General features: G+C 44.5%; 1 pseudogene; it reads left to right on the forward strand.

Annotated features, from left to right (window-relative positions):
* The window catches only part of LOC147748340 (vomeronasal type-2 receptor 26-like), a 240,085-nt pseudogene that overhangs the window by 175,313 nt on the left and 37,835 nt on the right, over positions 1-26,937 (forward strand).

Consider the following 26,937-nt stretch of genomic DNA (forward strand, 5'->3'; position numbering starts at 1 on the left):
AGATAGATCTGGGTGTCATCTGCATAGAGGTGGAAAGGGATGTTAGCATTTTTGAGTAGGGTGGTGAGGGGTTCCATGTATATGTGAAAGAGTTGAGGTGAGAGCACTGACCCTTGGGAGACGCCCCTGTTGACGTGGTGTAGGTCGGAGGTAAAGTTTTTTTTTAATCCTTTGTAAGCGGCTGTGTAAGAAGGAAAAGAACCAGTGTAGGACCTCCTCATCAGCTCCTACACTTTCTTGTAAAGCCTTGATGAGAAGTTGGTGATCAACCATGTCAAAGGCTGCCGATAGGTCTAGGAGAATGAGGAGGCAACATTGGTCGGTATCGAGGGATTTGTGGATGTCGTCTGTGATGTTAAGGATCGCGGGCTCGTTGCTATAGCCTTTTCTGCAACCCGATTGGTGGGGGTCAAGAAGGTTGATGTTATCCATGTGCTGAGTCAGTTGTTGGAGGACGCATTTTTCAAGGATTTTGGATAGGAGGGGGAAATTGGAGACGGGTCTGAAGTTATTCAGTTCCTTGGAGTCAAGGCCTGGTTTTTTAGTAGTGGCGTGACTTGGCCAACTTTGAGGCATTCAGGTATGATGCCGGTTCTCAGTGAGCTGTTTATGATCTTGCACCAGAACGGGGCTATGGAGAATTTCAGTTTTTTGGTCAGTTTGGTGGGAATCGGGTCAAGGATGTGAGAGGCTAGTTTGGAGGTGGAGATCAGATTTAGGATCTCGGTTTCAGGGATGGAGTTGAAGGACTTCCAAGTTTTTGTGGGGTGCTTGGGCGTGCTATCTACTGTCACTGGGGGCATGCTTTTGCAGACGGGGTTGAGGTTGATGTCAAGTGAGAGCTCAATCTTGGTGATTTATTTTTCAAAGAAGTTGGCAACGTTTTCACACAAGTCCTTGGAGGCCTGTTGGGAGGATTCCGGGGGTTTGGAGGTTTGTTGCCTGATGATTTTGAACAGTTCGTTGGGCCTGTTTTTTGCATTGTCCAGGTGGATTTTTCGCTGCTGATGTGTTTTTTGTATTTCCTTCGGGCTGTTTTGAGTTGTTCAAGTAGGAAGGGTTGCTCCTCATAGTCTTCCTGTAGTTCTTAGTTATCTTCTTTCGTTTTTTGTTTTGTTTCAAGGGGATGCCTGATCTAGAATGGATGTCATGTTTGTGTTGTAGAGGGAAGTGAGTTCTGTTGTGGATAGATCATCAGTGGAGGCAGTGAGGAGAGTTGACCCTTCCCTCTAGGTCAGTCATGTTAATCTGAGTGAAGTTTCAAGTTCATTTCGGAGGGTCCTGGGTGGGGGGCTTAAGTGTGATTGGCTGAGTGAGGTGGAAAAGGATTAAGTGGTGGTGGGACCAGTCCACGGGCAGGGTGCGGTCTATCATGACAGTGTTGTGCTGGGCAATAATGGCGTCAAGGATTGCTCCTTTGTTGTGGGTTTCCTCCAGGCAGTGTTGGGTAAGGTTGTTGCTGTGAAGCAGCTCCTCAGGTTCTGGATTAGCAGGTTGTTTTCTTCATTCCAGTGTAGATTGAGTTTGCCCAAAATAAGGTTGTTCGTGTCTCGGAGAGAGCAGTGGGCAATCAGGTCAGACAGGTGTTCAGTGAAGGTGGTGATGTTTACTGGGGGGTGGTAAATAAGGTGACAGATAAGTGTTTTGTTGTTGCTAGTGTTGATATTGGCAGTTAGGTACTCAAAGGTGTTGTAGTTGAAGAAGTCTATTTCCGTCACGGAAATATTGTTTTTGTGGATGATTGCTATGCCTCCACCTCTTCACTATTGGTTGGGGAGAGTATAGGAGTCACCCCCACCCACAGGCTAGTGCCAGGCAAAAATGTGGCACCCCTGTGCACCCTCTTCAGAAAACTACTGTACTTGTTGGAGACAGAAGAATGACTGCACCTGCTGTTGAGCACTAGGACAAGAACACTAAGGGCTAGATCTGCTCCAACTTGTACCCAGAACACAGAAGTGGTCTTCAAGTGTCAGTTGGCTGACCTCCTGTTAAGCCAAAGGGACACAAATGCTTCAAAAAGCACACTCTTCTGAAAGAACCCAGCTGACCAGTTTCAACTGGACCTGCCGTGGACCCTGCTGGAGGCTTCTGTTGTAGTGAGTCTTGACTTCCAAGTGCTGTTCTTAAGGGCCTGGAACTCTTCACCAGTGTCATAGTGTACTCTTACTGTCTATACCCAAAACGTGGGATTTAGAAACTCTTTGCTAACTCTTTGCCTGCAGAACCGTAGAGGGGCTGGGATCAACCTGCCAGCTGATCCACCGAAGGGCATTGCTGGTGAGCCTTCCTTTGTCACAGCTCCCAATACATTCTTCTCCCCAGCAGCTAATCCATTTTTGTGCGATTGACGCCAGTCGACGTCTGATGATGTCAGACCCTCCTTGGCTACAGCCAGCTACTTTACTCTCCTGAGAATTCCTTGTTCCAGAAAAGAGTCCTATTCTGAAAGTAGAAAGCTTCACCAGGCCATACACCGAGCAGCATCCTATTAGGAAAAGTCAATTTTCTGGGTGCAAAATACAGACTTTTCCCACCCCAAGCTTTTCCTACCTTCATTGACAGTTTCACTGATACCTCGTCCTTCCTCAACTCATAGTTGACAAGCCCATCTTTGGATCCAGCCTGAAGACTTGCCCTGCTGAAGACTCTCCCTTCTCTGAAATCTTATAAGTGTCAAGGTAGCTTTCTAATCAGGGAAAATCCAAACTGGGCATCCAACCCATGCTCTATCACAGTTGGCCTTAATCCGTACTCTTGTCCTAGTCTAGCACAAGCTGTTACACATTTTCTTAATTTACGCATGTCCACCCTGTGCCATAGCTACCATGGGTTGAGCTTAGGTTTAAATTACTGAAATCTTTACTGAACTTAACAGGAAAGGTGACATTATTACTCATGATGGACTACCATGGACTAACATCAACCCTAGCTAATAGCCAGAGTCAGCGGTAGACCAGACACAGACATGCAAGGGTGGGTGCTGATGAACCCTCCCACTCCTTACGGATGCTCACGTCCCTTGAAGTGATTCTCAGGAGATAAGACTTGGGACCTGGATACTTGCAGCCCACCCACAGATTTGCTTGTTCCACCTATGACACTGCAATTGAGGGGGGGGGGCAGGATCTGCATTGTGGTTGAGGGGATTGGACTGCTGTGTCCCCACCTGGTCCAGACCAGGCTTGGCAGTGGGCTTTCTATCACTCCCAGCAGCTGCGCGATGCTTTACACATGTATAGAATGAATCTAATATTTATAAAAATTAATGTCATGTTCATTTATAAATTCAAACAAGGGTAAAATCATTGATATTGAAATATTTTTTGATTTATTTTTTAACATTAAAATATATGTATTATATTTTTTACATATTTCAAATAATTTAGTTTAATTTCACGGTATTTCATATGGGGTTTTATTTTAAGTCCCTACCTCATTTTTTTATACATGATGAGGTTGCAGTTTCAGTGGTTGGTGATGTGTGACACTGAACTTGCCTCTGTTTCTTTTTTGGCAGTAGTAACTTAGCAGTAACTTAAACTTGTAAATTTGGCTCAATCAACATTTTCAGGCGGTGACGACTAAGACTACCCTTTTGAGTAAATTTACACTTAGATCTTTTGAACAGCCAAAAGTAGTAAAACTACTCAAAAGTGTAAGAGTAAATTACACATGTAAGTTATTCACAAGTATGAGTTACCTTTGTGGGATAGTCTCGAAAGTTCATAAGTCGATATTTGTGTCCTCTGTATTTTTTGGCGATATATTTGTAGCCAATATTTCATCATGCAACCATTTACATGTGGAAGATTGCATACTGGACAAGAGCAAAAAGTTGCTCAAATTGGAAAAAGTTCTGAACTTGACCAGGGCTATGAATGAAGATTTGGAAGCTGGGTCCAGGTGTAGCAATCACCACATATTTTAAATACTAGAACCATTGTACCCTGAAAAGCAAGAAAACTATTGGTTGTGGAAAACCTCTCTTGCCTGTTTGGGGTGGAACTTGGGTATACATTTCTTGCACTATGCATACCTCAGGTGTGTCAGCACACCCCATTGTGTTATGACTTTAGCATTAGGGACCCAGTCCTCTAGGTCGAGAGGAAGAAAAAAGTATATTTTTTATAATGCTCTGATGATCCTCTTCTTCACGGACCATGGTGGTTCAAGAGGTAAGATGAGAATATATATATATATATATTACCTACTGGCTATCGCCAGTAGGTATATATAGTTAGGATTTTTTCCCTATGGGATTTTTGAAAATTCTATGTCTAATAACTTTGGCGTTTGTGGACGGAATCGGCTGAAATTTTCAGGAAAATGGCACATTTTGTTTCTGAGCAGCCCCTGAAAATTTGGTGGGTTTTCGTCAAGGGGGGGCCGAGAAAAAAGGGGGGTCCCAAAACGCGTTTTTCCCATTCATTTTTCCATAGGGCGGTTGGACTCACTTTTAGCTCGAACGGCTGAATGGATTTGCACGAAACTTGGCAAAATTGTAGGGACTGTTAGCCCGATGTGCCTTTGCTAGGTCTCAATATATGTGCTCCAGTAGTTTTTGAGAAATGAACGTTCAAAACAAGATATATATCTGTAACAGCGCTCCGGGCAGCGATCCGGTCCGCTTACTTTTCGCGAAACGGAACTTTGCGCGCAGAAAGCTGATTGGCTCTCCGGTGTCTGTCAACATTCTAAACAGTCCGGAGCGGCCTCCATCTTATCTCTCGGTAGGATCGAGAGAGAAGAAGAGGTGAAAAACGAAGGGGGAATTTAATGAAAGGGGGCAAGGTATACCCCTCTTGACCCCCTAGGATTGTTGTTGGGGTTATTAAAGGGTCCCGTGGGGAAAATAAAAAAAAAATGATTTTTCACGGTAGAAGCGCTTCACGGGCCACAAACTGGGCCGCAAACTGGTAGCGAAACGGGAATTGGCCATTTTGTGCTTCGTTTTAATTGTTTAGAGACAAAAATTATCGCCGCACATCGGCCACAATGCAAGAATATCGCTGAAAAGTCAGCGATATTCATGCATTATCCAGCAAATGCTCTTAGCCATGTTATCCACCTTCCATTGGATAACAGAAAGCTGATTGGCTCTCCGGTGTCTGTCAACATTCTAAACAGTCCGGAGCGGCCGCCATCTTATCTCTCGGTAGGATCGAGAGAGAAGAAGAGGTGAAAAACGAAGGGGGAATTTATTGAAAGGGGGCAAGGTATACCCCTCTTGACCCTCTAGGATTGTTGTTGGGGTTATTAAAGGGTCCCGTGGGGAAAATAAAAAAAAATGATTTTTCACGGTAGAAGCGCTTCACGGGCCGTGAACTGGGCCGCAAACTGGTAGCGAAACGGGAATTCGCCATTTTGTGCTTCGTTTTAATTGTTTAGAGACAAAAATTATCGCCGCACATCGGCCACAATGCATGAATATCGCTGAAAAGTCAGCGATATTCATGCATTATCCAGCAAATGCTCTTAGCCATGTTATCCACCTTCCATTGGATAACATGGCTAAAAACTGCTCTGTGCGTGAGCTTTTTTTTTTTTTTTTTGCTGCGTGACGTTTGTTAACGTTCGATTCGATGGAAATCAGGAAGTGTTGACCACCATTTTGTCACTGCGAGTAAATATTTTGTTATAAATGAATCCTTATTGATAAACATTGTCTGCGCCATCTTGCGTTTTTGTCCAATGCCACAATTTTGTCGTGCACGGCAGCCATTTTAGATGCCTTGACCAGGGCCACTCTCTGCACGCCGCCGATCCTCAGCATGGCTCCCCACCCTCGCAAGCATCTCCCCCACGCACTGGTCACCCCCGCTGTTTCTCTCATGCATGGGCCATATACTTTCCCCCATCTGCGCTGCTCTTCTCTGAGAATCACATCCTGTGCCCGCCCGACACCTCCCTTTCACCCTATTCACTACCGCACCCTCTGACACTCCTCTTCCTCTGTGTCCGATTGTCCAGGCCGGACCTAGGCTATCACCTAGCCCTGCGGATGTAGTTTATGGCCCCAGCTGTAGAGTATCCAGACATGCCAACCCTTCCGATTCAGGCGTGAGACTACTGATTTCAGTGCTAGTCTCCCGCCTCCCGATTCCTGCAAGCAAAAACCCGGGGGCATATTACCAACAACTAGCGATAATTTTTGTCTCTAACTTGTTTAGAGACAAAAATTATCGCCGCACATCGGCGAATTTTATCGCACATAAACCTTGCTATTAGCAAGGTTTATCGCAAATGCGATAAAAAACGGCCGCAATGCATGAATATCGTTGAAAAGTCAGCGATATTCATGCATTATCCAGCAAATGCTCTTAGCCATGTTATCCACTTCCCATTGGATAACATGGCTAAAACTGCTCAGGGCCCCATAAGGAACGCTTTCCATTTAAATTACAGGTCCTAGGTACCTGTGGTACCACTTTACTAGTTACTTATTAGTACATTAAATGTACCAATTGGGTGTAAACCAATTTGACCATGTTTAAGTTAGAGAACACAAGAACTTTAGCACTGATTAGCAGTGATAACGTTCACAGAGTCCTAATGGCAACAAAAACGAAATCCTGACAACAGGAGGGGAGAAGGTAGAAGGTTTGGAGGATGACCACACCAAGGATGTCAGGTCTAACAACCTATCATTAAAAGCAGTGTGTGCTGTTATGCCTATTTGTGAAGTGAACATGCATCAAGGAGTTTATGGCTTTGCTCTTTCTTCACTATTTCACTGTAGGCGAGGGTTCTTCTACATGGAGGGTGCCAAAATGCAAATGTCTGTGGTTTTACTTGTCCTTTGGAGGCGCAGTGATAGATGTCCGTAATTGTGATTCAGGATGTTGTCTGATCAGTTCTTGTTTAAAGTTTTTTTTTGTTTTGGGTGAGAGGTTAGGGGGACTGATCCAAAAGGAGTTTGGCCCATGCGGTTTTAAGTGGTTCGCAGAGGCGGGGTTGGAATAGGCTGACGTGGCGGATGGCATAGTGACTAGGTGGGACAGGGAGCAGGCACCCTATAAAGAAGGGTGGGCTAGAGTTTCCCGAGCCGTCCTTAAAGGGGAAAGTGCGAGTAGTAGAGAGATTTTGTGCTGTTGCTCTAGGGCTGGTCGTTGACTCTGGATCATAAGGCTGAGGGTGACTCCTAAAAGGTTCTTTACGGGTCTAGTTAGTGCCCGCTGTTATTCGCTATACCTCTGTGCTGTGGGAAAACCCCAAAATCTTTCAACCATGGTGTTTGTTGGTTTGTGGAAGAGACTCAGATTGTATATAATGCACTTTGATTGTGGGGGGTTTTCGTTGATAGCCAGATGTGTTTTCTGGGGAAGCTATCACGGCTGTCCCAGCCTCCATTGTAGTTCCTCACTGACCTTTTATTAGGGACTGTGTGGTGCTGTGCGTGATCATTGGTGCACTTATAGAAGCTTTTTTGTTTGAATGCCGTAATTCCTTTGGGTCGTCACTCACTGTCTATTAGGAGCCAGCATGGCTGTATTCAAATTGATCTAGCCTCTCTAATTGTATATACTCCCGCTGATTTCTGACAGAATGGGCCAGGGCCAGACACTGCTGGCGAGCCCACAAGTCTGATGTAGGGACTTGTCAGATTTTCAATTTGCTTAATCAGCCCAAGAAGCTTATTAGTGGCTCCTTGCCCGTGGGGGTTATAATATACATTGATCCTTCAGCAAACTTCAGTCCTTTCAGGATGCCAGCTAAAACCATGTTGGAGGTGTTTTTTATTTCCGTGAAGCTCAATTTCAAGGAATGCTTTATGTATGATGCAATGCCCCCAGAAAGTCTTCCGAATAAACTGGTTTTGTTTGCAGGTTTGTAGCTGTTGTTATTTGGTCGGAGAGGCACACCTTTTGAGACTTTGTAAGGTGCAGACCTATGCTTGCGTGGCTTCATGCTACTTGACCCATGCTTGAAGTACTTCTACTGAAGGCTTCACTGTTGACACCTTTCTTTTCTTTTCCTCTATTGGTTCTGAACCAGTCAATAATCAATTGGAATGGGGGATCTTTGCCAAGCTAATGGAGGTAAGGGCAGGGTTAAAGTTGTTGGTTGAAACTCAATGAAATTTGATGCAGCTTTCTTTATTTTTGATTGTTTGTTTTGTAATAACTAAACTAACCATACTGTCTCTTCTGTATCGAGTACATCTCTTCAGGAGATTTATACAAGTTTTACTAATTTTGTATTTTTACATGCTTGTGCTAATAGTGCTTTATGTGAGCTTATTTTTAAATGTGTAATAAACCCCACTGGATCTGTTTCCTGTTGTTGACTGGTTCATTGCGTGAACTAATGGGTTACTCCTTGACATTTCGGGAGTGAAGTTTGTTCTCCTTTTACCTCTGATGTTGTCAAAGATCCATGGTTATCAGAAAGTAAATGTGCTCTGATTTTGTCAGTTGGAAGTGATCTGGAGCATTGCACATCTGCGATGTCACACAGTCAAACCTTTCTACTGTTCTAGCTGTCTCACTTGGCAGGGCAAATTGCAGCCATTTGCATGCAGTCACAGAAGTTCTTTCTCATGATTTAGAATGAAGCAGGAAGCATTCTGTGCTTACTTATCAGTGGCAGCAAAAGCAGAGATGGAGTCCTGCACAGGAAAGAAGACCTCTATGTCTGCTTTCACATTTACAGTGTATGGGTATTGAGACAGGGGGCGCAGTACCATAAAATATACCACCTTGCGAAAAGAGTACTGGGGGTATGCAGCTGTCCTTGGGATCTGTGTTGGTTCTCTTCAATACCCACAGCTGAAGCTTGCAGAGTGGAAGCTGTCCCTCACAAACAGCATACATGTTGCTAATATTTAATATTTAATGACAAGGGCAATAGGTCACTTGTCAACGTTTTGAAACTTACATGAGCACTCCTAATGCATGAATATATTCCCTTGAAAATAACAAGGAGTGGCCAACTCTTCCCACCTGCCCCCAAGCACCCCAAGACATTTGGATGTTGTTGACATGAGTGGCAGAGACCTTTGGAACTCCATGGTTATTTTTATACTTTGCAATTTGTATTTTCACCCTCTCATAGCTTGCTAGGAAAGACATGGCTTGGTAGTTCGGGATGGACTGTTCCCATGAGGCACAGGGTCAAGGCTGATTTGCATATAGCCATTGTCGGACCTAGGGTGGTGTGGAGTGCAAAGAAACGATGGATTTAGGCTCAGATCTTTGTACTGGGGTGAATGTAAGATATTGTTCTGCATTCTGTCCATCAACTGTGTTTTTTGCAATTTTCACCCCGAGTGTGCTGGGTATACTCAGACATGAGTCCCAGGCTCTCCACACCACTGGAGTCAAGCTATCCAGGCTGAAGAAGGCTGATAGCCAGAAACCGGTCCTTGGATGCTTGATTCCGGTCTAGGAAAGACATGGCTTGGTAGTTCAGGCTGGACTGTTCCCATGAGGCACAGGGTCAAGGCTGATTTGCATATAGCCATTGTCGGGCCTAGGGTGGTGTGGAGTGCAAAAAAACGATGGATTTAGGCCCAGATCTTTGTACTGGGGTGAATGTAAGATATTGTTCTGCATTCTGTCCATCAACTGTGTTTTTTGCAATTTTCACCCCGAGTGTGCTGGGTATACTCAGACGTGAGTCCCAGGCTCTCCACACCACTGGAGTGATTCTATCCAGGCTGAAGAAGGCTGATAGCCAGAAACCGGTCCTTGGATGCTTGATTTCGGTCTAGGAAAGACATGGCTTGGTAGTTCGGGCTGGACTGTTCCCATGAGGCACAGGGTCAAGGCTAATTTGCATATAGCCATTGTCGGACCTAGGGTGGTGTGGAGTGCAAAAAAACGATGGATTTAGGCCCAGATCTTTGTACTGGGGTGAATGTAAGATATTGTTCTGCATTCTGTCCATCAACTGTGTTTTTTGCAATTTTCACCCGAGTGTGCTGGGTATACTCAGACGTGAGTCCCAGGCTCTCCACACCACTGGAGTCAAGCTTTCCAGGCTGAAGAAGGCTGATAGCCAGAAACCGGTCCTTGGATGCTTGATTCCGGTCTATGAAAGACATGGCTTGGTAGTTCGGGCTGGTCTGTTCCCATGAGGCACAGGGTCAAGGCTGATTTGCATATAGCCATTGTCGGACCTAGGGTGGTGTGGAGTGCAAAAAAACAATGGATTTAGGCCCAGATTTTTGTACTGGGGTGAATGTAAGATATTGTTCTGCAATCTGTCCATCAACTGTGTTTTTTGTACTTATCAGTGGCAGCAAAAGCAAAGATAGAGTCCTGAACAGGAAAGCAGACCTCTATGTCTGCTTTCACATTTACAGTGTATGGGTATTGAGACAGGGGCGCAGTACCATAAAATATAGCACATTGCGAAAAGAGTACTGGGGGTATGCAGCTGTCCTTGGGATCTGTGTTGGTTCTCTTCAATACCCACAGCTGAAGCTTGCAGAGTGGAAGCTGTCCCTCACAAACAGCATACATGTTGCTAATATTTAATATTTAATGACAAGGGCAGTAGGTCACTTGTCAACGTTTTGAAACTTACATGAGCACTCCTAATGCATGAATATATTCCCTTGGAAATAACAAGGAGTGGCCAACTCTTCCCACCTGCCCCCACGCACCCCAAGACATTTGGATGTTGTTGACATGAGTGGCAGAGACATTTGGAACTCCATGGTTATTTTTATACTTTGCAATTTGTATTTTCACCCTCTCATAACTTGCTATTTTGTACAAAGCATGCTTGGAGAGGGTGAAGAGCCATTGATACATTGGGCTTATAACCACTAAAGGAGTTTGTATTGGGATTTATGAAAATACTGTAGCTGTGATTGATGCTAGTTTTTTTTATTATACTCCTGTTTCATTCCACAGACTCCCATCTCAGTGTGCAATCCAAGCTGCCCTCCAGGATCAAGAAAAGTTCCAAAAGAGGGTCGTCCAATCTGTTGCTTTTCCTGCTTTATGTGTCCGGAAGGGGAGATTTCCAATCAAACTGGTAGGGGAATTATTAGTCAAACCAACCCTGTCTTTTGAAAGCGCTCCAAAAATAATTTATTCAACTGAAAATGTACAATGAACAATACGCCTTCATGAGGAGTACTGAAACTAAAACATATTTGGCCAAATGCAATATTTAAGTACACTAATGAGAATTACTTACACAATCATTTTCATCATTTGCACCTTTTAGATTAGTCAGTCTTAGTCTTTTGACTTCTGTAGACTCCCACTGAATCATTACTGGAATCCGGGGACCCTACTGAATCATTATTGGAACATGGGGTGCCCCCCTGAATAATTAATGGAAGCCGGGCGACCTCGTCCAAAGCATTTTAGATAATATAAACCGCAAAATGATACATCAAAATTCAGAACCAAGCATTAAAAAATCATATATAATAATGATGGAATGTTTTATTTAACTCACACAAAAGTATGAAAAAATATAAATTTGAATGGGAAGGTTGGTAATTTTCTAAATTCAATTGAGGCCACTGATCATCCATACTCTGTTCTGTCTGTTGCATTTGAACTGCTCCCATGAATCAATCTAGGGATATTACCTTAGTTTATAATTTCTCATTTTAATTACTTTATATTTACAGAATATTTTTAAATATTCAATAGCATTTGTTGCTTCTTTATTTATATACAATTTATGAATTTGTTGATATTATTTAGTTGTCTAGTCAGTCACAGATCTCGTGAGTAGGCTTTATGGACCCCCTGGGCTGGGTTAAGAACCACTGCCTTAGATCTTATGGCTATTGTAAGAAATTGAGTTATTGGTTCAGGTAGGTGTAAACCCTTCTCAAGCAACAACCACAATGCTTGTTAGCGTGAATCACATAAGTCACTAAATTAAGCTGTTCTAAAAGAGTCAGGCTTAACTTAGAGGCAATGTGCAAAGTATGTACGCAGCACTTCAAACAGTAATATAGTGAAACACAACACAAAAAAAATCCCACACCAATTTTGGAAAAATAGAGCAAAATGTAATAAATAATTTAAGATTGAAACAGAGACGATCCAATCAGTAGAACTGGAGATATGCACTTTGCTAAGTATTTACTAAGCACGAACCACTAATAAAGTGAAGACACAACACAAGAAAAATAGGACAACAATTTAAGACAAATAGAGTAGCCTTTAATAAATAAAATGACACAAAATAAATTAAATCCAATTAGTAGAACTAAAGTTATGAGTTTTTTTTACTTTTATGTGAAAAATAGCACCTAAAAGATCAAACTACAAACCACAGACATCTAGTCCTGCAAGACCGGGGCAAAGTCAAAAGGTATGGCCGACCGCAATGGAGCGTGTTTTGGCTACACGAGGGGGATTGTGCCCGGTCTTGACTTACCTTCGGACTTACAAGAAATTTACAAAGAAAAGTTCCTGAGAGTGTAAAGTTCAACGGGGCAAGGCAGCTGGTTATGTCTGAGGAGGAGGCGTCCTTATTGGGGAGATCCTGGACAAAGTCGTGGTGAACAGTTCAATGTTTCAACGTAGTCACTTTTATTGGAAGTGGCAATCTCAAGCAGGAAGAAGCTGCAGGATGCAGCCGATGAGGGCTCCATAAGGCGACTACCCTTTCTGAGAGATCACGCTGAACAAGACTTTTTGCTGCAGAGAAATGCATAGCTGGAGCTACCGAGAAGTCAGGACGACCAACAATGCACCTCAGAAGGATTGGCGAGTAGTTAGATCATGGTCTCCTGTTGCTTCTCAGGCCACATTTAGGTTTTAACAGGAGGAGCACCTTTAGTACCACTTCAAAGGTCCACGACTGGTTGGGCAACACTTGGGGGAGGGGTCAGGTCTCACTCCAGGCAGGGGCCATGTGCAGGGTTTAAGGTCTCTGGATCATGTTATGTCATTGTAACTCATAGAAGAGGTGAGCCAGCTAGCACTTGGAGTCACTCTGGTAATCCTAGTATCAAGCAGCAAGGCAGTCCTTAGGCAGCAGGACAGTCCTCAGGGGGTATAAGGCAAGCTTCAAGTCACAGGGCAGTCCTCTGGTAGCAGCAAGGCAGTCCTGTGAGGTACAAAAGAGGCCACAAGCAGCAGGACAATACTTCGAAGTACAAGGCAGTCCTGGGGGTCCTCGGCAGGCCTCAGAGTGTACTGAGGAGTTGGTCAGATGATCCAATATTTACACTAGGTGCCAACATTTGAAGAGGCTTCCCTTCTCCTCACACATGGCCCTGTACATTCCCTACACCTGCTGAGATTTCAAGTGGTCTATGTTGACAGTAGTCTGGTGACAAGTTCTTTTGTGTCTATGCTGGAAACAGTCCTTTAAAATGTACGTGGGATACCTGACCCACCCATACTGTGCCGCACCCACCCTGGCAGGATTGCCCATCTTGCCAACACCCAGTCCTCCCTTGTTTCACTGTCTGGGAGGAATACACAAAGGCCAACTACCAGCTATTCACAGTCATGGAACCCATGACACAGGCTGCCAGCACCAAATGGTTAGGCCAAGAAAATGCCAACTTTCAAAAAGGGGCTTTACAGAATTGTGACTAGAAATCCAGATTTACCATTAAAGAATATGTTAAACTACAATTCATTTGAGACCAAACATTACTTTTCTACCTGTTTCTAATCAAAAGTTAACACTTCTTAAATGTGATTTGGTACCCCAATGTTATCCTATGGGAGAGGTAGGCCTCACAGTAGGCATCAGAGTTTGGAGCTTTGCACTACCAAACAAATGTAAAACTTAAAAACACATGCCCTGCCTTTTAAATTCAATGGACTCTGCCCCTTGAGATGTATTGGGCCTACCAAAAGGGAAAGTTATATGTATTAAAAAGGAAGGTGTAGGCCAGGCAAAATTTTTATTTCCCAGGTCAAATGGGCAGTTTAAAACTCCACACACGGCACTGGCAGGCCTGTGACATGTTTTAAAGGGCTACTTAAGTGTGTGGCACAATAAGTGTTGCAGGGCCACTAGTAGCATTTAATTTACAGGTCCTAGGTACCTGTGGTACCACTTTACTAGTTACTTATTAGTACATTAAATGTACCAATTGGGTGTAAACCAATTTGACCATGTTTAAGTTAGAGAGCACAAGAACTTTAGCACTGATTAGCAGTGATAACGTTCAGAGAGTCCTAATGGCAACAAAAACGAGATCCTGACAACAGTAGGGGAGAAGGTAGAAGGTTTGGAGGATGACCACACCAAGGATGTCAGGTCTAACAACCTATCATTAAAAGCAGTGTGTGCTGTTATGCCTATTTTTGAAGTGAACATGCATCAAGGAGTTTATGACTTTGCTCTTTCTTCACTATTTCACTGTAGGCGAGGGTTCTTCTACATGGAGGGTGCCAAAATGCAAGTGAACTCTTTCTGAAGAAAGAACCTGGCATTTGATCCCACTGGCAGGGCGTAGGGGCCACCTCAATCCAACTTTGTGTAATGTAAGCTATTGTGCTAGTAAAATGATGGTATTGATAGCAGTATAATACTGCCCAATGCATGCAGAGATCCATCACTTTTCTCAGTCAGGGCAATTGATCTTAAGATCTCTACACTTTGTTCCCGAGATAATGATAATGAAAGTGAAGTTCTTCTTCAAGCTGGGAAACTCATTAATTTGTCTTGGATACTACTATTGGAGAGCTGCCATCTGATGCAAGGTCTGATTACCAAGTCTAGAAGGGGAAAGGAAAGAAAAACAGATTTAACAATTCAGGGTCTGATTCACCAAAGAAATCTGTAGTTGAACGTGTCCGGCTGACAAACTTTGAACAAAGCATGCCTTTAAAAATGCTATGGACACTATTTTCCAACTGTGCTTCCAGACACTACTCTTAGCTTTCAGATAAAAACTCAAGACGCATCTGTTCAAACAATTCTGGTAATAATACGTTTCTCTCTTCTATCATGTTATTGAAAATAATCATAACTTTCACATGGGTGTAGTTACTGCCCCACTTGTCTGTGTAAAGCACTATTCTACTTCTTGGTCATGATTGCATTACATCAGGAAAGAAAGAAAGAAAGAAAGAAAGAAAGAAAGAAAGAAAGAAAGAAAGTAAGAAAGAAAGAAAGAAAGAAAGAAAGAAAGAAAGAAAGAAAGAAAGAAAAGAAGAAATATGTGATTTTTTTCCTATATAATAATAATATATAAGCCTATAGATTTACATAGGAAAATCAGTAGCACAAGTGAGTAGAAACAATGTTTCACCTAAAGTAAATACTTTCCTTCTAGAACATGGGTACTCACAAACTTTCTCTCAGGGGCCAAATTTACAGTGTGGTTTGTGGCCGAGGGCCGCACCGTTGGGGGCGGGGCCAGTGAGAGAGGGGACGGGGCTAGAGCCACAAAAAAACCCGTCTCCCCCTCTGTCTCCCTCACTCTCTCTATCTCCCTCCCTCTCTCTGTCTCCCTCCCTCTCTCTGTCTCCCTCCCTCTCTCTCCGTCTCCCTCCCTCTCTGTCTCCCACCCTCTCTGTCTCCTTCCCTCTCTGTCTCCCTCCCTCTCTGTCTCCCTCCCTCCCTCCCCCTCCCCTGACTATCCCTCTCTCTCCCTCCCCTGACTCTCCCTCTCACTCCCTTCCCTGACTCTCATCTCTCTCCCTCCCCTGACTCTCTCCCTCCCCTGACTCTCTCCCTCCCCTGACTCTCCCTCTCTCTCCCTCCCCTGACTCTTTGTCTCCCTCACTCTCTTTGCCTCTGTCTCCCTCCCTCCCTCTGTCTCCCTTCCTCCTTCTGCCTCCCTCCCTCCCCTGACTCTCCCTCTCTCCCTCCCCTGACACTCCCTCTCTTTCCCTTCCCTGACTCTCCCTCCCTCGCCCTACCCTGTCTCTCCCTCTCTCCCTTCCTCGCACTCCCCTGACGCTTTCCCTCCCTCACCCTCCCCTGACCCTCCCTCACCCTCCCCTGACCCTCCCTCTCCCTCCCCTGACCCACCCTCTCCCTCCCTCACCCTCCCCTGACTCTCCCTCTCTCTTCCTCCTGTGACTCTCTCCTTCCCCTGACTCTCCCTCTCTCTCCCTCCCTGTCTCTCTCTCTCTCCACTGACTCTCTCTGTCTCCCTCACTCTCTCTCTGTCTCCCTCCCTCTCTCTCTCTGTCTCCCTCCCTCTCTGTCTCCCTCCTTCTCTGTCTCCTCCCTCCTTCTCTCCCTCCCTCCTCTGCCTCCCTCCCCTGACTCTCCCTCTCTCTTTCTCCCTCCACTGACCTGCTCTGTCTCCCTCACTCTCTCTTTGTCTCCCTCACTCCCTCTGTCTTCCTCCCTCCCTCTGTCTCCCTCCCTCATTCTGCCTCCCTCCCTCCTTCTGCCTCCCTCCCTCCTTCTGCCTCCCTCCCTCCCCTGACTCTCCCTCCCTCGCCCTACCCTGTCTCTCCCTCTCTCTCCCTCCCTCGCACTCCCCTGACGCTTTCCCTCCCTCTCCTACCCTGTCTCTCCCTCTCTCTCCCTCCCTCGCACTCCCCTGACGCTTTCCCTCCCTCTCCCTCCCTGACCCTCACTCTCTCTCCCTCGCCCTCCCCTGACTCTCCCTCCCTCGCCCTACCCTGACTTTCCCTCCCCTCAACCAACAACCCAATTTCCTACATCTGTCCATTTCCCAATCGTATAATTGTTTGTTCTATTCGATCTCCTAATTTGCTTCTATCTTGGGTGACCTTGAAGCAAGATAATTGAAGATTTTCAATGAAATCGTCTTCAGTGATTAATGTCTTGTGAGTGAGCATAGAAGACAAGTCTATTAAGGCAGATTCATGTGCATAGCATTCTTCATATAGCACCCCGTGATTATCACACATGTAAACATACTATAAAACTCGCTATATCTTTCTAATCCCTGACTACCTCACTTGATGCAATTTTGGGCGAATCCTTAGTAGCACCTTATGTGGAGACATTTTCTCATCTCTTCGCCCTGTTCGTTAAGCTTTCAAATGCTATTCAGCCCTTTCCTATTCCCGAAAAAGGTGACGATTCTTGAGTTTGCCTGTCTTTGGAGTTCTCCCAGGGCCAGGGACATAATCAGTTAATTGCGTGGCCTGCCACAGGCAGACATTTCATTATCACATTTGAAAGGTGAGCAATGATAGAAAATAGTCTGTAGGATGGTTGAATACGCAACTCTGACAGTCCATCTAAAAAAGCCAACCCTACAGTCAGCTCAACATTTCAGAACAAAAGCGCCAACATTTGCCTTTGTGCAGCGCTAGCCCGAAACGTGCATTGAAATATTTATGGCAGCAGTGCAGAAAGATGACGCGTTTGAAGGTGGACTATTTCATTTCATACAGGAAACGGTTACTATTTGCAAATTAAGAATATTATTACTTTCAGTGCATACACGTTATTTTGTCCGCTGCTTCCAGTTTCTGTATTCAGGCTGTTTCATTCAGCAGGGGCTCGCATCATTTTACCATCGGAGCACTTCACAGGTCTTTGAAAGACCATTAACGTGGTAATGAGGCTTTGTTCTGTTTCACCTCTTCTGAGGCCCCTGCAGCTTCACTCTATGGCTCGAATCTCCCGGCCCCCAGAGAGCAGAGCCTCTCCGAGTCCAGGCTGCTACAACCTGCGGCGTTTACTGACACTCTTGATAACATTTTTTTTTTTTGAATGGTACATGTTTGCAAGGACCGCGGGCCGCCAAGGAAGGCTTGCCGGGCCGCTGGCGGCCCGCGGGCCGTACTATGAGTACCCCTGTTCTAGAAGAACTCTTTCCTCTCCATCTTCACCAATTCTGGGGTGTTCCTTTCCCTGTTCCACATTTGAAATGGATTTAATTCTGCCCTTCACAGGAGTAAATTTGCAACCTTTTCCAAGATGGGAAGAGCTCGGTCATAAGAATGTGAATACCCAGAAATGTGTGCATTTGTGGGTTCTGACAAACTGACAGCACATTCATACCATGTAACACCCACATGACACCCACCCATTTCCAACCAATGCTTGTAGATTTTCTGCCCCAGAAATGATATGGGGTGCAAATTGATTTGCAAATGCAGAACCAACTTTTAGAAATTAGAAAAGTGGTTTTGCACATGTAAATAAGGCTTGTGAGTCTAACTTACATAAGCCAAGAGGTTTCAGAATGGGCGTTTGGCTGTTTTTGAGTGTGTGGCTTTAGGAAATGTTGAGACATCCAGTCCTGTGTCATAAGTTGGAAATCACATTTGTTTGTAGGCTTCTTAAAACTTTTTTAAAGACAAAGTAAAAGCTACCATTTCCATTTCTTTGCACAATGTCAGGATAAACAGCATGACTGACATTGTATCCAGGAGCAGACAACTGTGAGGAATCCCAGAAGTAAAGCAAGTGTTTCTGCAAGCCTCAACCTCTGCAGCGGTAGAGGAAATTGTTGTCCCCTTTCAGAATAACACCTCATTGCCAGACATAAGTTTCCCTGAGGATCCAGGCACCAACTAAAAAGCAATGGAGACTAGTCCTGCCTATTCAGGGCTGACCTCAAACACCTCATGGCCTGTAGGTACCTGTGTTGCCTCCCCTGTCACAGGCAGATGTAGCTAACACCTGGGCCCCCCTCCTTTGTCCATATAGAGGCGGAGGAGATCTGCACAGGGTAAGAAAGGTCCTGCCATGCTGGCTTTAGATGGAGAACGGCACTGTTAGATTGTTTGCAGTGAAGCACACATGAACTGCTGGAAAAGTGGGTAGGGTTCCCCATGACAACCTTTTCACTATTGGTTGGGGAGAGTATAGGAGTCACCCCCACCCACAGGCTAGTGCCAGGCAAAAATGTGGCACCCCTGTGCACCCTCTTCAGAAAACTACTGTACTTTTTGGAGACAAAAGAATGACTGCACCTGCTGTTGAGCACTAGGACAAGAACACTAAGGGCTAGATCTGCTCCAACTTGTACCCAGAACACAGAAGTGGTCTTCAAGTGTCAGTTGGCTGACCTCCTGTTAAGCCAAAGGGACACAAATGCTTCAAAAAGCACACTCTTCTGAAAGAACCCAGCTGACCAGTTTCAACTGGACCTGCCGTGGACCCTGCTGGAGGCTTCTGTTGTAGTGAGTCTTGACTTCCAAGTGCTGTTCTTAAGGGCCTGGAACTCTTCACCAGTGTCATAGTGTACTCTTACTGTCTATACCCAAAACGTGGGATTTAGAAACTCTTTGCTAACTCTTTGCCTGCAGAACCGTAGAGGGGCTGGGATCAACCTGCCAGCTGATCCACCGAAGGGCATTGCTGGTGAGCCTTCCTTTGTCACAGCTCCCAATACATTCTTCTCCCCAGCAGCTGATCCATTTTTGTGTGATTGACGCCAGCCGACGTCTGATGATGTCAGACCCTCCTTGGCTACAGCCAGCTACTTTGCTCTCCTGAGAATTCCTTGTTCCAGAAAAGAGTCCTATTCTGAAAGTAGAAAGCTTCACCAGGCCAAACACCGAGCAGCATCCTATTAGGAAAAGTCAATTTTCTGGGTGCAAAATACAGACTTTTCCCACCCCAAGCTTTTTCTACCTTCACTGACAGTTTCACTGAGACCTCGTCCTTCCTCAACTCATAGTTGATAAGCCCATCTTTGGATCCAGCCTGAAGACTTGCCCAGCTGAAGACTCTCCCTTCTCTGAAATCTTATAAGTGTCAAGGTAACTTTCTAATCAGGGCAAATCCAAACTGGGCATCCAACCCATGCTCTATCACAGTTGGCCTTAATCCTTACTCGTGTCCTAGTCTAGCACAAGCTGTTGCCTGCTGTTGGCACGTTGGGCTTTTCGGAGATATTTGTTTTCAAAAGTTTAACATTTCATATATTCGGTTCCCCTTTTTGAATTTTTGTCATTTTTGTGTCATTTTGTTCATTAAATTATTCTCTATCATAATTTGGAATGGATTTTTATTGTGCTGTGTTGTCAACTTTTAAACAGTTTTGGTACTTCTTAATGCTTTACACATTTTCCTAATTTACGCATGTCCACCCTGTGCCATAGCTACCATGGGTTGAGCTTAGGTTTAAATTACTGAAATCTTTACTGAACTTAACAGGAAAGGTGACATTATTACTCATGATGGACTACCATGGACTACCATCAACCCTAGCTAATAGCCAGAGTCAGCGGTAGAGCAGACACAGAGATGCAAGGGTGGGTGCTGATGGACCCTCCCACTCCTTACGGATGCTCACGTCCCTTGAAGTGATTCTCAGGAGATAAGACTTGGGACCTGGATAATTGCAGCCCACCCACAGATTTGCTTGTTCCACCTATGACACTGCAATTGAGGGGGGGACAAGATCTGCATTGTGGTTGAGGGGATTGGACTGCTGTGTCCCCACCTGGTCCAGACCAGACCTGGCAGTGGGCTTTCTTACACTCCCAGCAGCTGTGCGATGCTTTACACATGTATAGAATCAATCTAATTTTTATAACAATTAATGTCATGTTCATTTATAAATTCAAACAAGGGTAAAATCATTGATATTGAAATATTTTTTGATTTATTTTTTAACATTAAAATATATGTGTTATATTTTTTACCTATTTCAAATAATTTAGTTTAATTTCACGGTATTTCATATGGGGTTTTATTTAAGTCCCTACCTCAATTTTTTATACATGATGAGGTTGCAGTTTCAGTGGTTGGTGATGTGTGACACTGAACTTGCCTCTGTTTCTTTTTTGGCAGTAGTAACTTAGCAATAACTTAAACTTGTAAATTTGGCTCAATCAACATTTTCAGGAGGTGACGACTAAGACTAACCTTTTGAGTAAATTTACACTTAGATCTTTTGAACAGCCAAAAGTAGTAAAACTACTCAAAAGTGTAAGAGTAAATTACACATGTAAGTTATTCACAAGTATGAGTTACCTTTGTGGATAGTCTCGAAAGTTCATAAGTCGATATTTGTGTCCTCTGTATTTTTTGGCAATATATTTGTAGCCAATATTTCATCATGCAACCATTTACATGTGGAAGATTGCATACTGGACAAGAGCAAAAAGCTGCTCAAATTGGAAAAAGTTCTGAACTTGACCAGGGCAATGAATGAAGATTTGGAAGCTGGGTCCAGGTGTAGCAATCACCACATATTTTAAATACTAGAATCCTTGTACCCTGAAAAGCAAGAAAACTATTGGTTGTGGAAAACCTCTCTTGCCTGTTTGCGGTGGAACTTGGGTATACATTTCTTGCACTATGCATACCTCAGGTGTGTCAGCACACCCCATTGTGTTATGACTTTAGCAATAGGGACCCAGTCCTCTAGGTGGAGAGGAAGAAAAAAGTATATTTTCTATAATGTTCTGATGATCCTCTTCTTCACGGACCATGGTGGTTCAAGAGGTAAGATGAGAATATATATATATATATATGTGTCCCTTCTCGTTCTTTACTGGATGCAAGATTTGCTTCATATTTCTTGCGTGTCCACTGTGCGAGTTTAAGGGACCCGCCCTGACGAACCAAGCACAGCAGTGGAAATTGGAGGTGTTTTCGTGGGAGCGAAAGGTGCTTGGTACGCTGCGGCCACGGAAGGGCCGAAGTTCAGCTACGGACTGTGACTGCACGGTGTAGCACACCGCATTACGGGTGCTTCCTAGACTCTGCCCAAAACGAAGGCTGCAGAAGGCGTTGGGCAGCAGAGGCACAAGTTTATTTGTTTAAAGACACTCGTCTGGATCCAGGTAGCTTCCATGCATTCCGTCCAGAGGGATGCTGGTTCGTGTAGTCCTCCCATGGGCCATCCAATGGGGGAGAAGTACTTACCATAAAGAAAGGACCACCGACTACACCTGCATAGAGAGGAGTGGCATCTGAGGAAGGAAGTGAATCCGAAACACGTCATGCCACTTACAAATAAACCGACCAGAAACTGACCCGCTGTGTCCCTACTCGTTCTTTACTGGATGCGAGATTTGCTTCATATTTCTTGCGTGTCCACTGCGCAAGTTTAAGGGACCTGCCCTGACGAACCAAGCACAGCAGTGGAAATTGGAGGTGTTTTTGTGGGAGCGAAAGGTGCTTGGTACGCTGCGGCCGCGGGAAGGCCGAAGTTCAGCTATGGACTGTGACTGCACTGTGTAGCACACCGCATTATGGGTGCTTCCGGGACTCTGCCCGAAACGAAGGCTGCAGAAGGCGTTGGGCAGCAGAGGCACAAGTTTATTTGTTTAAAGACACTCGTCTAGATCCAGGTAGCTTCAATTCCTTCCATCCAGAGGAATGCTGGTTTGTGTAGTCCTTCCATGGGCCATCCAATGGGGGAGAAGTACTTACCATAAAGAAAGGACCACCGACTGCACCTGCATAGAGAGGAGTGGCATCTGAGGAAGGAAGTGAATCAGAAACGTGTCATGCCACTTACAAATAAACCGACCAGAAACTGACCGGCTGTGTCCCTTCTCGTTCTTTACTGGATGCGAGATTTGATTCACATTTCTTGCATGTCCACTGCGCAAGTTTAAGGGACCCGCCCTGACGAACCAAGCACAGCAGTGGAAATTGGAGGTGTTTTTGTGGGAGCGAAAGGTGCTTGGTACGCTGCGGCCACGGAAGGGCCGAAGTTCAGCTATGGACTGTGACTGCACGGTGAACACACCGCATTATGGGTGCTTCCTGGACTCGAAACAAAGGCTGCAGAAGGCGTTGGGCAGCAGAGGCACAAGTTTATTTGTTTAAAGACACTCGACTGGATCCAGGTAGCTTCCATGCATTCCGTCCAGAGGGATGTTGGTTCGTGTAGTCCTTCCATGGGCCATCCAATGGTTGAGAAGTACATACCATAAAGAAAGGACCACCGACTGCACCTGCATAGAGATGAGTGGCATCTGAGGACGGAAGTGAATCTGAAACGCGTCATGCCACTTACAAATAAACCGACCAGAAACTGACCCGCTGTGTCCCTTCTCGTTCTTTACTGGATGCAAGATTTGCTTCATATATATATATAGGTTATGCATGGTGTACTTTGCCAAGCTAAAAGTGACTCTCCAAGCCAGACAACACATTTTCTCTAATCCGCAACAGGTGATCGTCTTTCTGAAAAAGAACCCTTCGAATCAGAACAGGATATGAAACAATTCATTAGAATTTCTGCTGACCACAAGCCTGCTTAACCTCACCTCTTATTTATTTAAATAAATTATTTGCATGATCTCTGACAGTTTGTTGCCCATTACCTGCTATTGGACTGGAACCTAAATTGAACATTAGATAATGTCAAATACTAATATAGAAGGCTCCATCTTTGACATTGCAAACACTGCTAAGTACACAACTAAGATATGCTGCATTTTCCCCCATCTCGACTACCTTTGCCTTAGTGGAGGTCTCTGCCACGTGCTCATGGCACAAAGCTTTGGGAAATCCACTTGTATTTGGGTTACATGCTGTTTTCATTGTCATGTTTTTGTGGAACAAGGTTGTGAGAAGCTGTTGATAGTGTAGCAGAACAAGGAGTCCAATCAGAGTATGCAATGGTTATGCCATTGATAGTGCGCGCAGGTCACCCGACTAGGATCTTACCAATACTCGCCTGGGCCCATAATTCCAAAAGAATATCAATTTTGTTACCCCAGACAGGTAACCCACGCTCTACTACCAGTTTGTGTTTAAACTAATTTCTATACCAGTAACTTACCAATCCTTGTCACTAGATACCTAAACACGATGAATCAGGGAGTTTAATAAAGAAAGGCACTCAAAATACCATAATATTTGCATTTATATAATAACCACAGACTCAGGGTAGGTTCAAACTCTTTATCTAATCATCATCAAAAGACATGCGCCACAGATTGAAATCAATTAAACTATCAATAACCAAGATCAGAAACAGCGTATAGCTATGTAAAAGATAGATTATGCCAACCATTTAGCAAACTTAAAGTAAAGGGAAGGTCAAAACAAGGAACATGCTAATTTTAGATAACAGACTTTCGCAACTTGATTAAAGGAGGGTAAAGAAAGGGAACATACTAAACCCAAGAACGTTCGTAATTCATTGGCAGTTTTGAAAAAGAGAACACACTTATGCAATTCGAAAATCAGATTTAGCACAATAACTATAGGGAAGGTAAGAATTGGAACACACTATAGATTCAGCTTATCTCCAGTAAGAGAGGGAGGGTGAGAAAAGGAACATGTACTGGAGTTCTGGACTTTTTGGTTCCGTCCAGAGGTGTCAGGGAACAACACCCGAAGACCCCGGAGTTCCACCTGTCTTGGTGCACAAATAAACAGAAACACGGGCTTCTCGATGGTGGCGTCAAAGACCAAAGGTTTATTACTGCAGGGACACAGAAGTCACAGAAACTACGCATGGGCAGTATCTAGGAGCCTGTTGGGTTTGTACAAAGAGGGTTGCTCCTTATATACTGAAAATTGGGCTTCGGGCAAATTCTTCACATGTTAGTACATTTCCAAACCTTTGTGTCCTAAACAATAAATATTTGGCGTTGCACAGGAATCGTCGACAATATCTGATGACACAACATTACGAATGAGAGGTTCCCACTTTTCCATCATAATCTCATGTCAACTTTTCATTCAGGACCCGGACCGCCTCATCGTAAATTTCGTTACCTCCCCCTAATAAAGGCCCAGAAGGAAAGGAGCAGAGCCAGGTGCAGAAGATAGAAAAGCAGGATAAGAGATGTTTGTGGGTTGTAAATGGGCAAGGCTACCAGCTTCGGCCGCCTAATCGTGATCAGGCCAACGGACACGAGAACCAGTTCAGCAGGGCTGGCCTCGGGCAGAGGAGGCAGCCTTTGTCGAGTCATGCAGCTACAGCGTGATCTGGTCTAAGGTGCACGTGTCACTAGAGAGATGAATCTCCGGCTAAGGCTACGTGTCCTTAATCGAAATTGAAATGATCAGAGGTTATTGCGTATGTGAGGGCAAGAAACACAAAATGGCTGACATGATCTAAGATGGATGCCATGGGTAGATCAGAAATGTGTTGGTTACAGGAGTACTCTTGCTCATAGCATAGCGAAAACACCAGGATATGCTAAATGGATCATTTGCGGTTCGCTGATACCAATATTATGTATTTCCGACAATATTGAAAACACGGGTTCAAATCGTCACGGAACCTCAGACCCTCCTTTTGCCCTTACATAGGCAATTACTCAGTCTATGTCAGAGTCTAATTCTATGCTCATCAGGTCAGTGACATGTTGTTGTATCATCATCCTTTCTCGTGCCTTTTCTCCAAACGCAGGTGGTTTTCTGAAACAGGTTGCAGCACAGAGACTACACAAAGCAGGACCACACTGGATAATCAGGCAGCATGAGAATAAGAATACTAAGATGACACCAATGACCATCAGAACCTTCCATCCCCACGCTGAGATCAGAGTCCAAAACCACTCCATGAAGGACCAGTTTCCCTTGTCTACGTGTATAGAGTCGGAAATCTTGTGTAGCTTAGAGATTGCCTCATAGACTGTTGGAGCATTATTGGGAATAAAGACACAGCAGCTCGATTGGATCATTCTGCATACCCCACCTCGATCTGCAAGTATTACGTCTAGAACCATACGGTTCTGCAACGTCATGAGTCTATCCGCCTGAAACTCAGCTGTCAAATTGCTAAGGGCACCAGCAGTTTCGGTAATAGTAGATTCAACTACCCGTGTTAGCTGACGTATGTTTCTACTATTGGCCATAGGCCCCCAGAACGGAAGGAAACCTTTGAAGAAGTCTCCAGCTTCCTGACCAGCGGTATCTTCCTTGCTGAAGACACCTCTTGCTACTCTGGTCTTGTGGTAGTCAGATGATGCAGTGTATGTTGGAGGCAATAATCGAGCAATATAACATGATCCTGAAAAGTCGGCAGGCAACCATGTATACGCTCTGTCTCGACAGATGAAGTAAGTACCCCTAGCAGTAAGAAAAGCAGGGGAAGAGTTAGACGGAAACACGTAAGTCTCTACGCATTCACTCCTCCCTAGCTGAGCTCTCGGATTTCTCCCATTACCTTGCAAACAGACTTGACCTCGGTGAGGTACGACCCAGATTGGAGTTGAGCTTTTACGCTTGCTTTCTCCCAAACTAAGGCGATACTCTGAAGAATTCCAACTCAAATATACTCGTAATTCGTCTCTAGGGTAAGATGGAGTATTATTGACGTCCTTGATCATGTCAATAATTCCCTGGACTAAGGCTTTGTTGGCAGAGTTATATTTAGTGGAACATAGTGGACGTGGAGGATAGGTTTCAAGGGCATAAGCAAAGATGGTTTGAAGGGCCTGAAATGATCCATTATAGCTAAAAGACAAAACCAGATAGGGAATGCCTTTATCCATAGTGTGGGGTATCAAGCCACACACCCAGCAGTCTGTAGTGTTAACTACCAGTTGGTGTTGGTGCAAGAGCTGTACAAAAGTGTTATTGATGAATTCTGAGCGTCGAGCTTGCTCATGTTCAGGAAACGAGTGAAAAGAGTGTATGGAAGAAACAGTAGAAGTAGCAGGATCAAGGGGAGGTACTGTAGTTACTGGTACAAAAATCAAACCCATACCAAAGACGATTCCACCCACCAACGTTATCAAAACAATCAAAAATGTAATGGCACATTGTATCAAAAAGCATTTGCTGTGAAGAATTCTGTAAAGTCTGTTTCTGCGAACATAAATCACATTTTCTCGTTGCAGCGCAGGAAGCTCCATCTTCTACAATCCGCTCGCGACCACTGATGATGTGTACGTAGATGAAAATGCCTCTATCAGCCCTGGGAGTTCCCAGAACCAACAGAAAGATCGACCTTGTATCAGACCCCCGCAGATTCAACTAGGCACACAGCCACGACCCTACGGCTACCCAGACGGCAAGGCAATTTTTAAAATAATAAAACAATAGCAAACTTCCTGGCTGAAGGCAAAAGTTCAAAATTTCAAAATATCACAATAGGCAGTTGCCTGCTTTATTTGTCCATATTACGAGGTCGTAGGTTGTATCTTTGTTTTGCAGGAACTGTTTGATCGG

This window comes from Lissotriton vulgaris, chromosome 1_1 (genome assembly GCF_964263255.1).
Source record: "Lissotriton vulgaris chromosome 1_1, aLisVul1.2, whole genome shotgun sequence".
NCBI lineage: Eukaryota > Metazoa > Chordata > Amphibia > Caudata > Salamandridae > Lissotriton > Lissotriton vulgaris.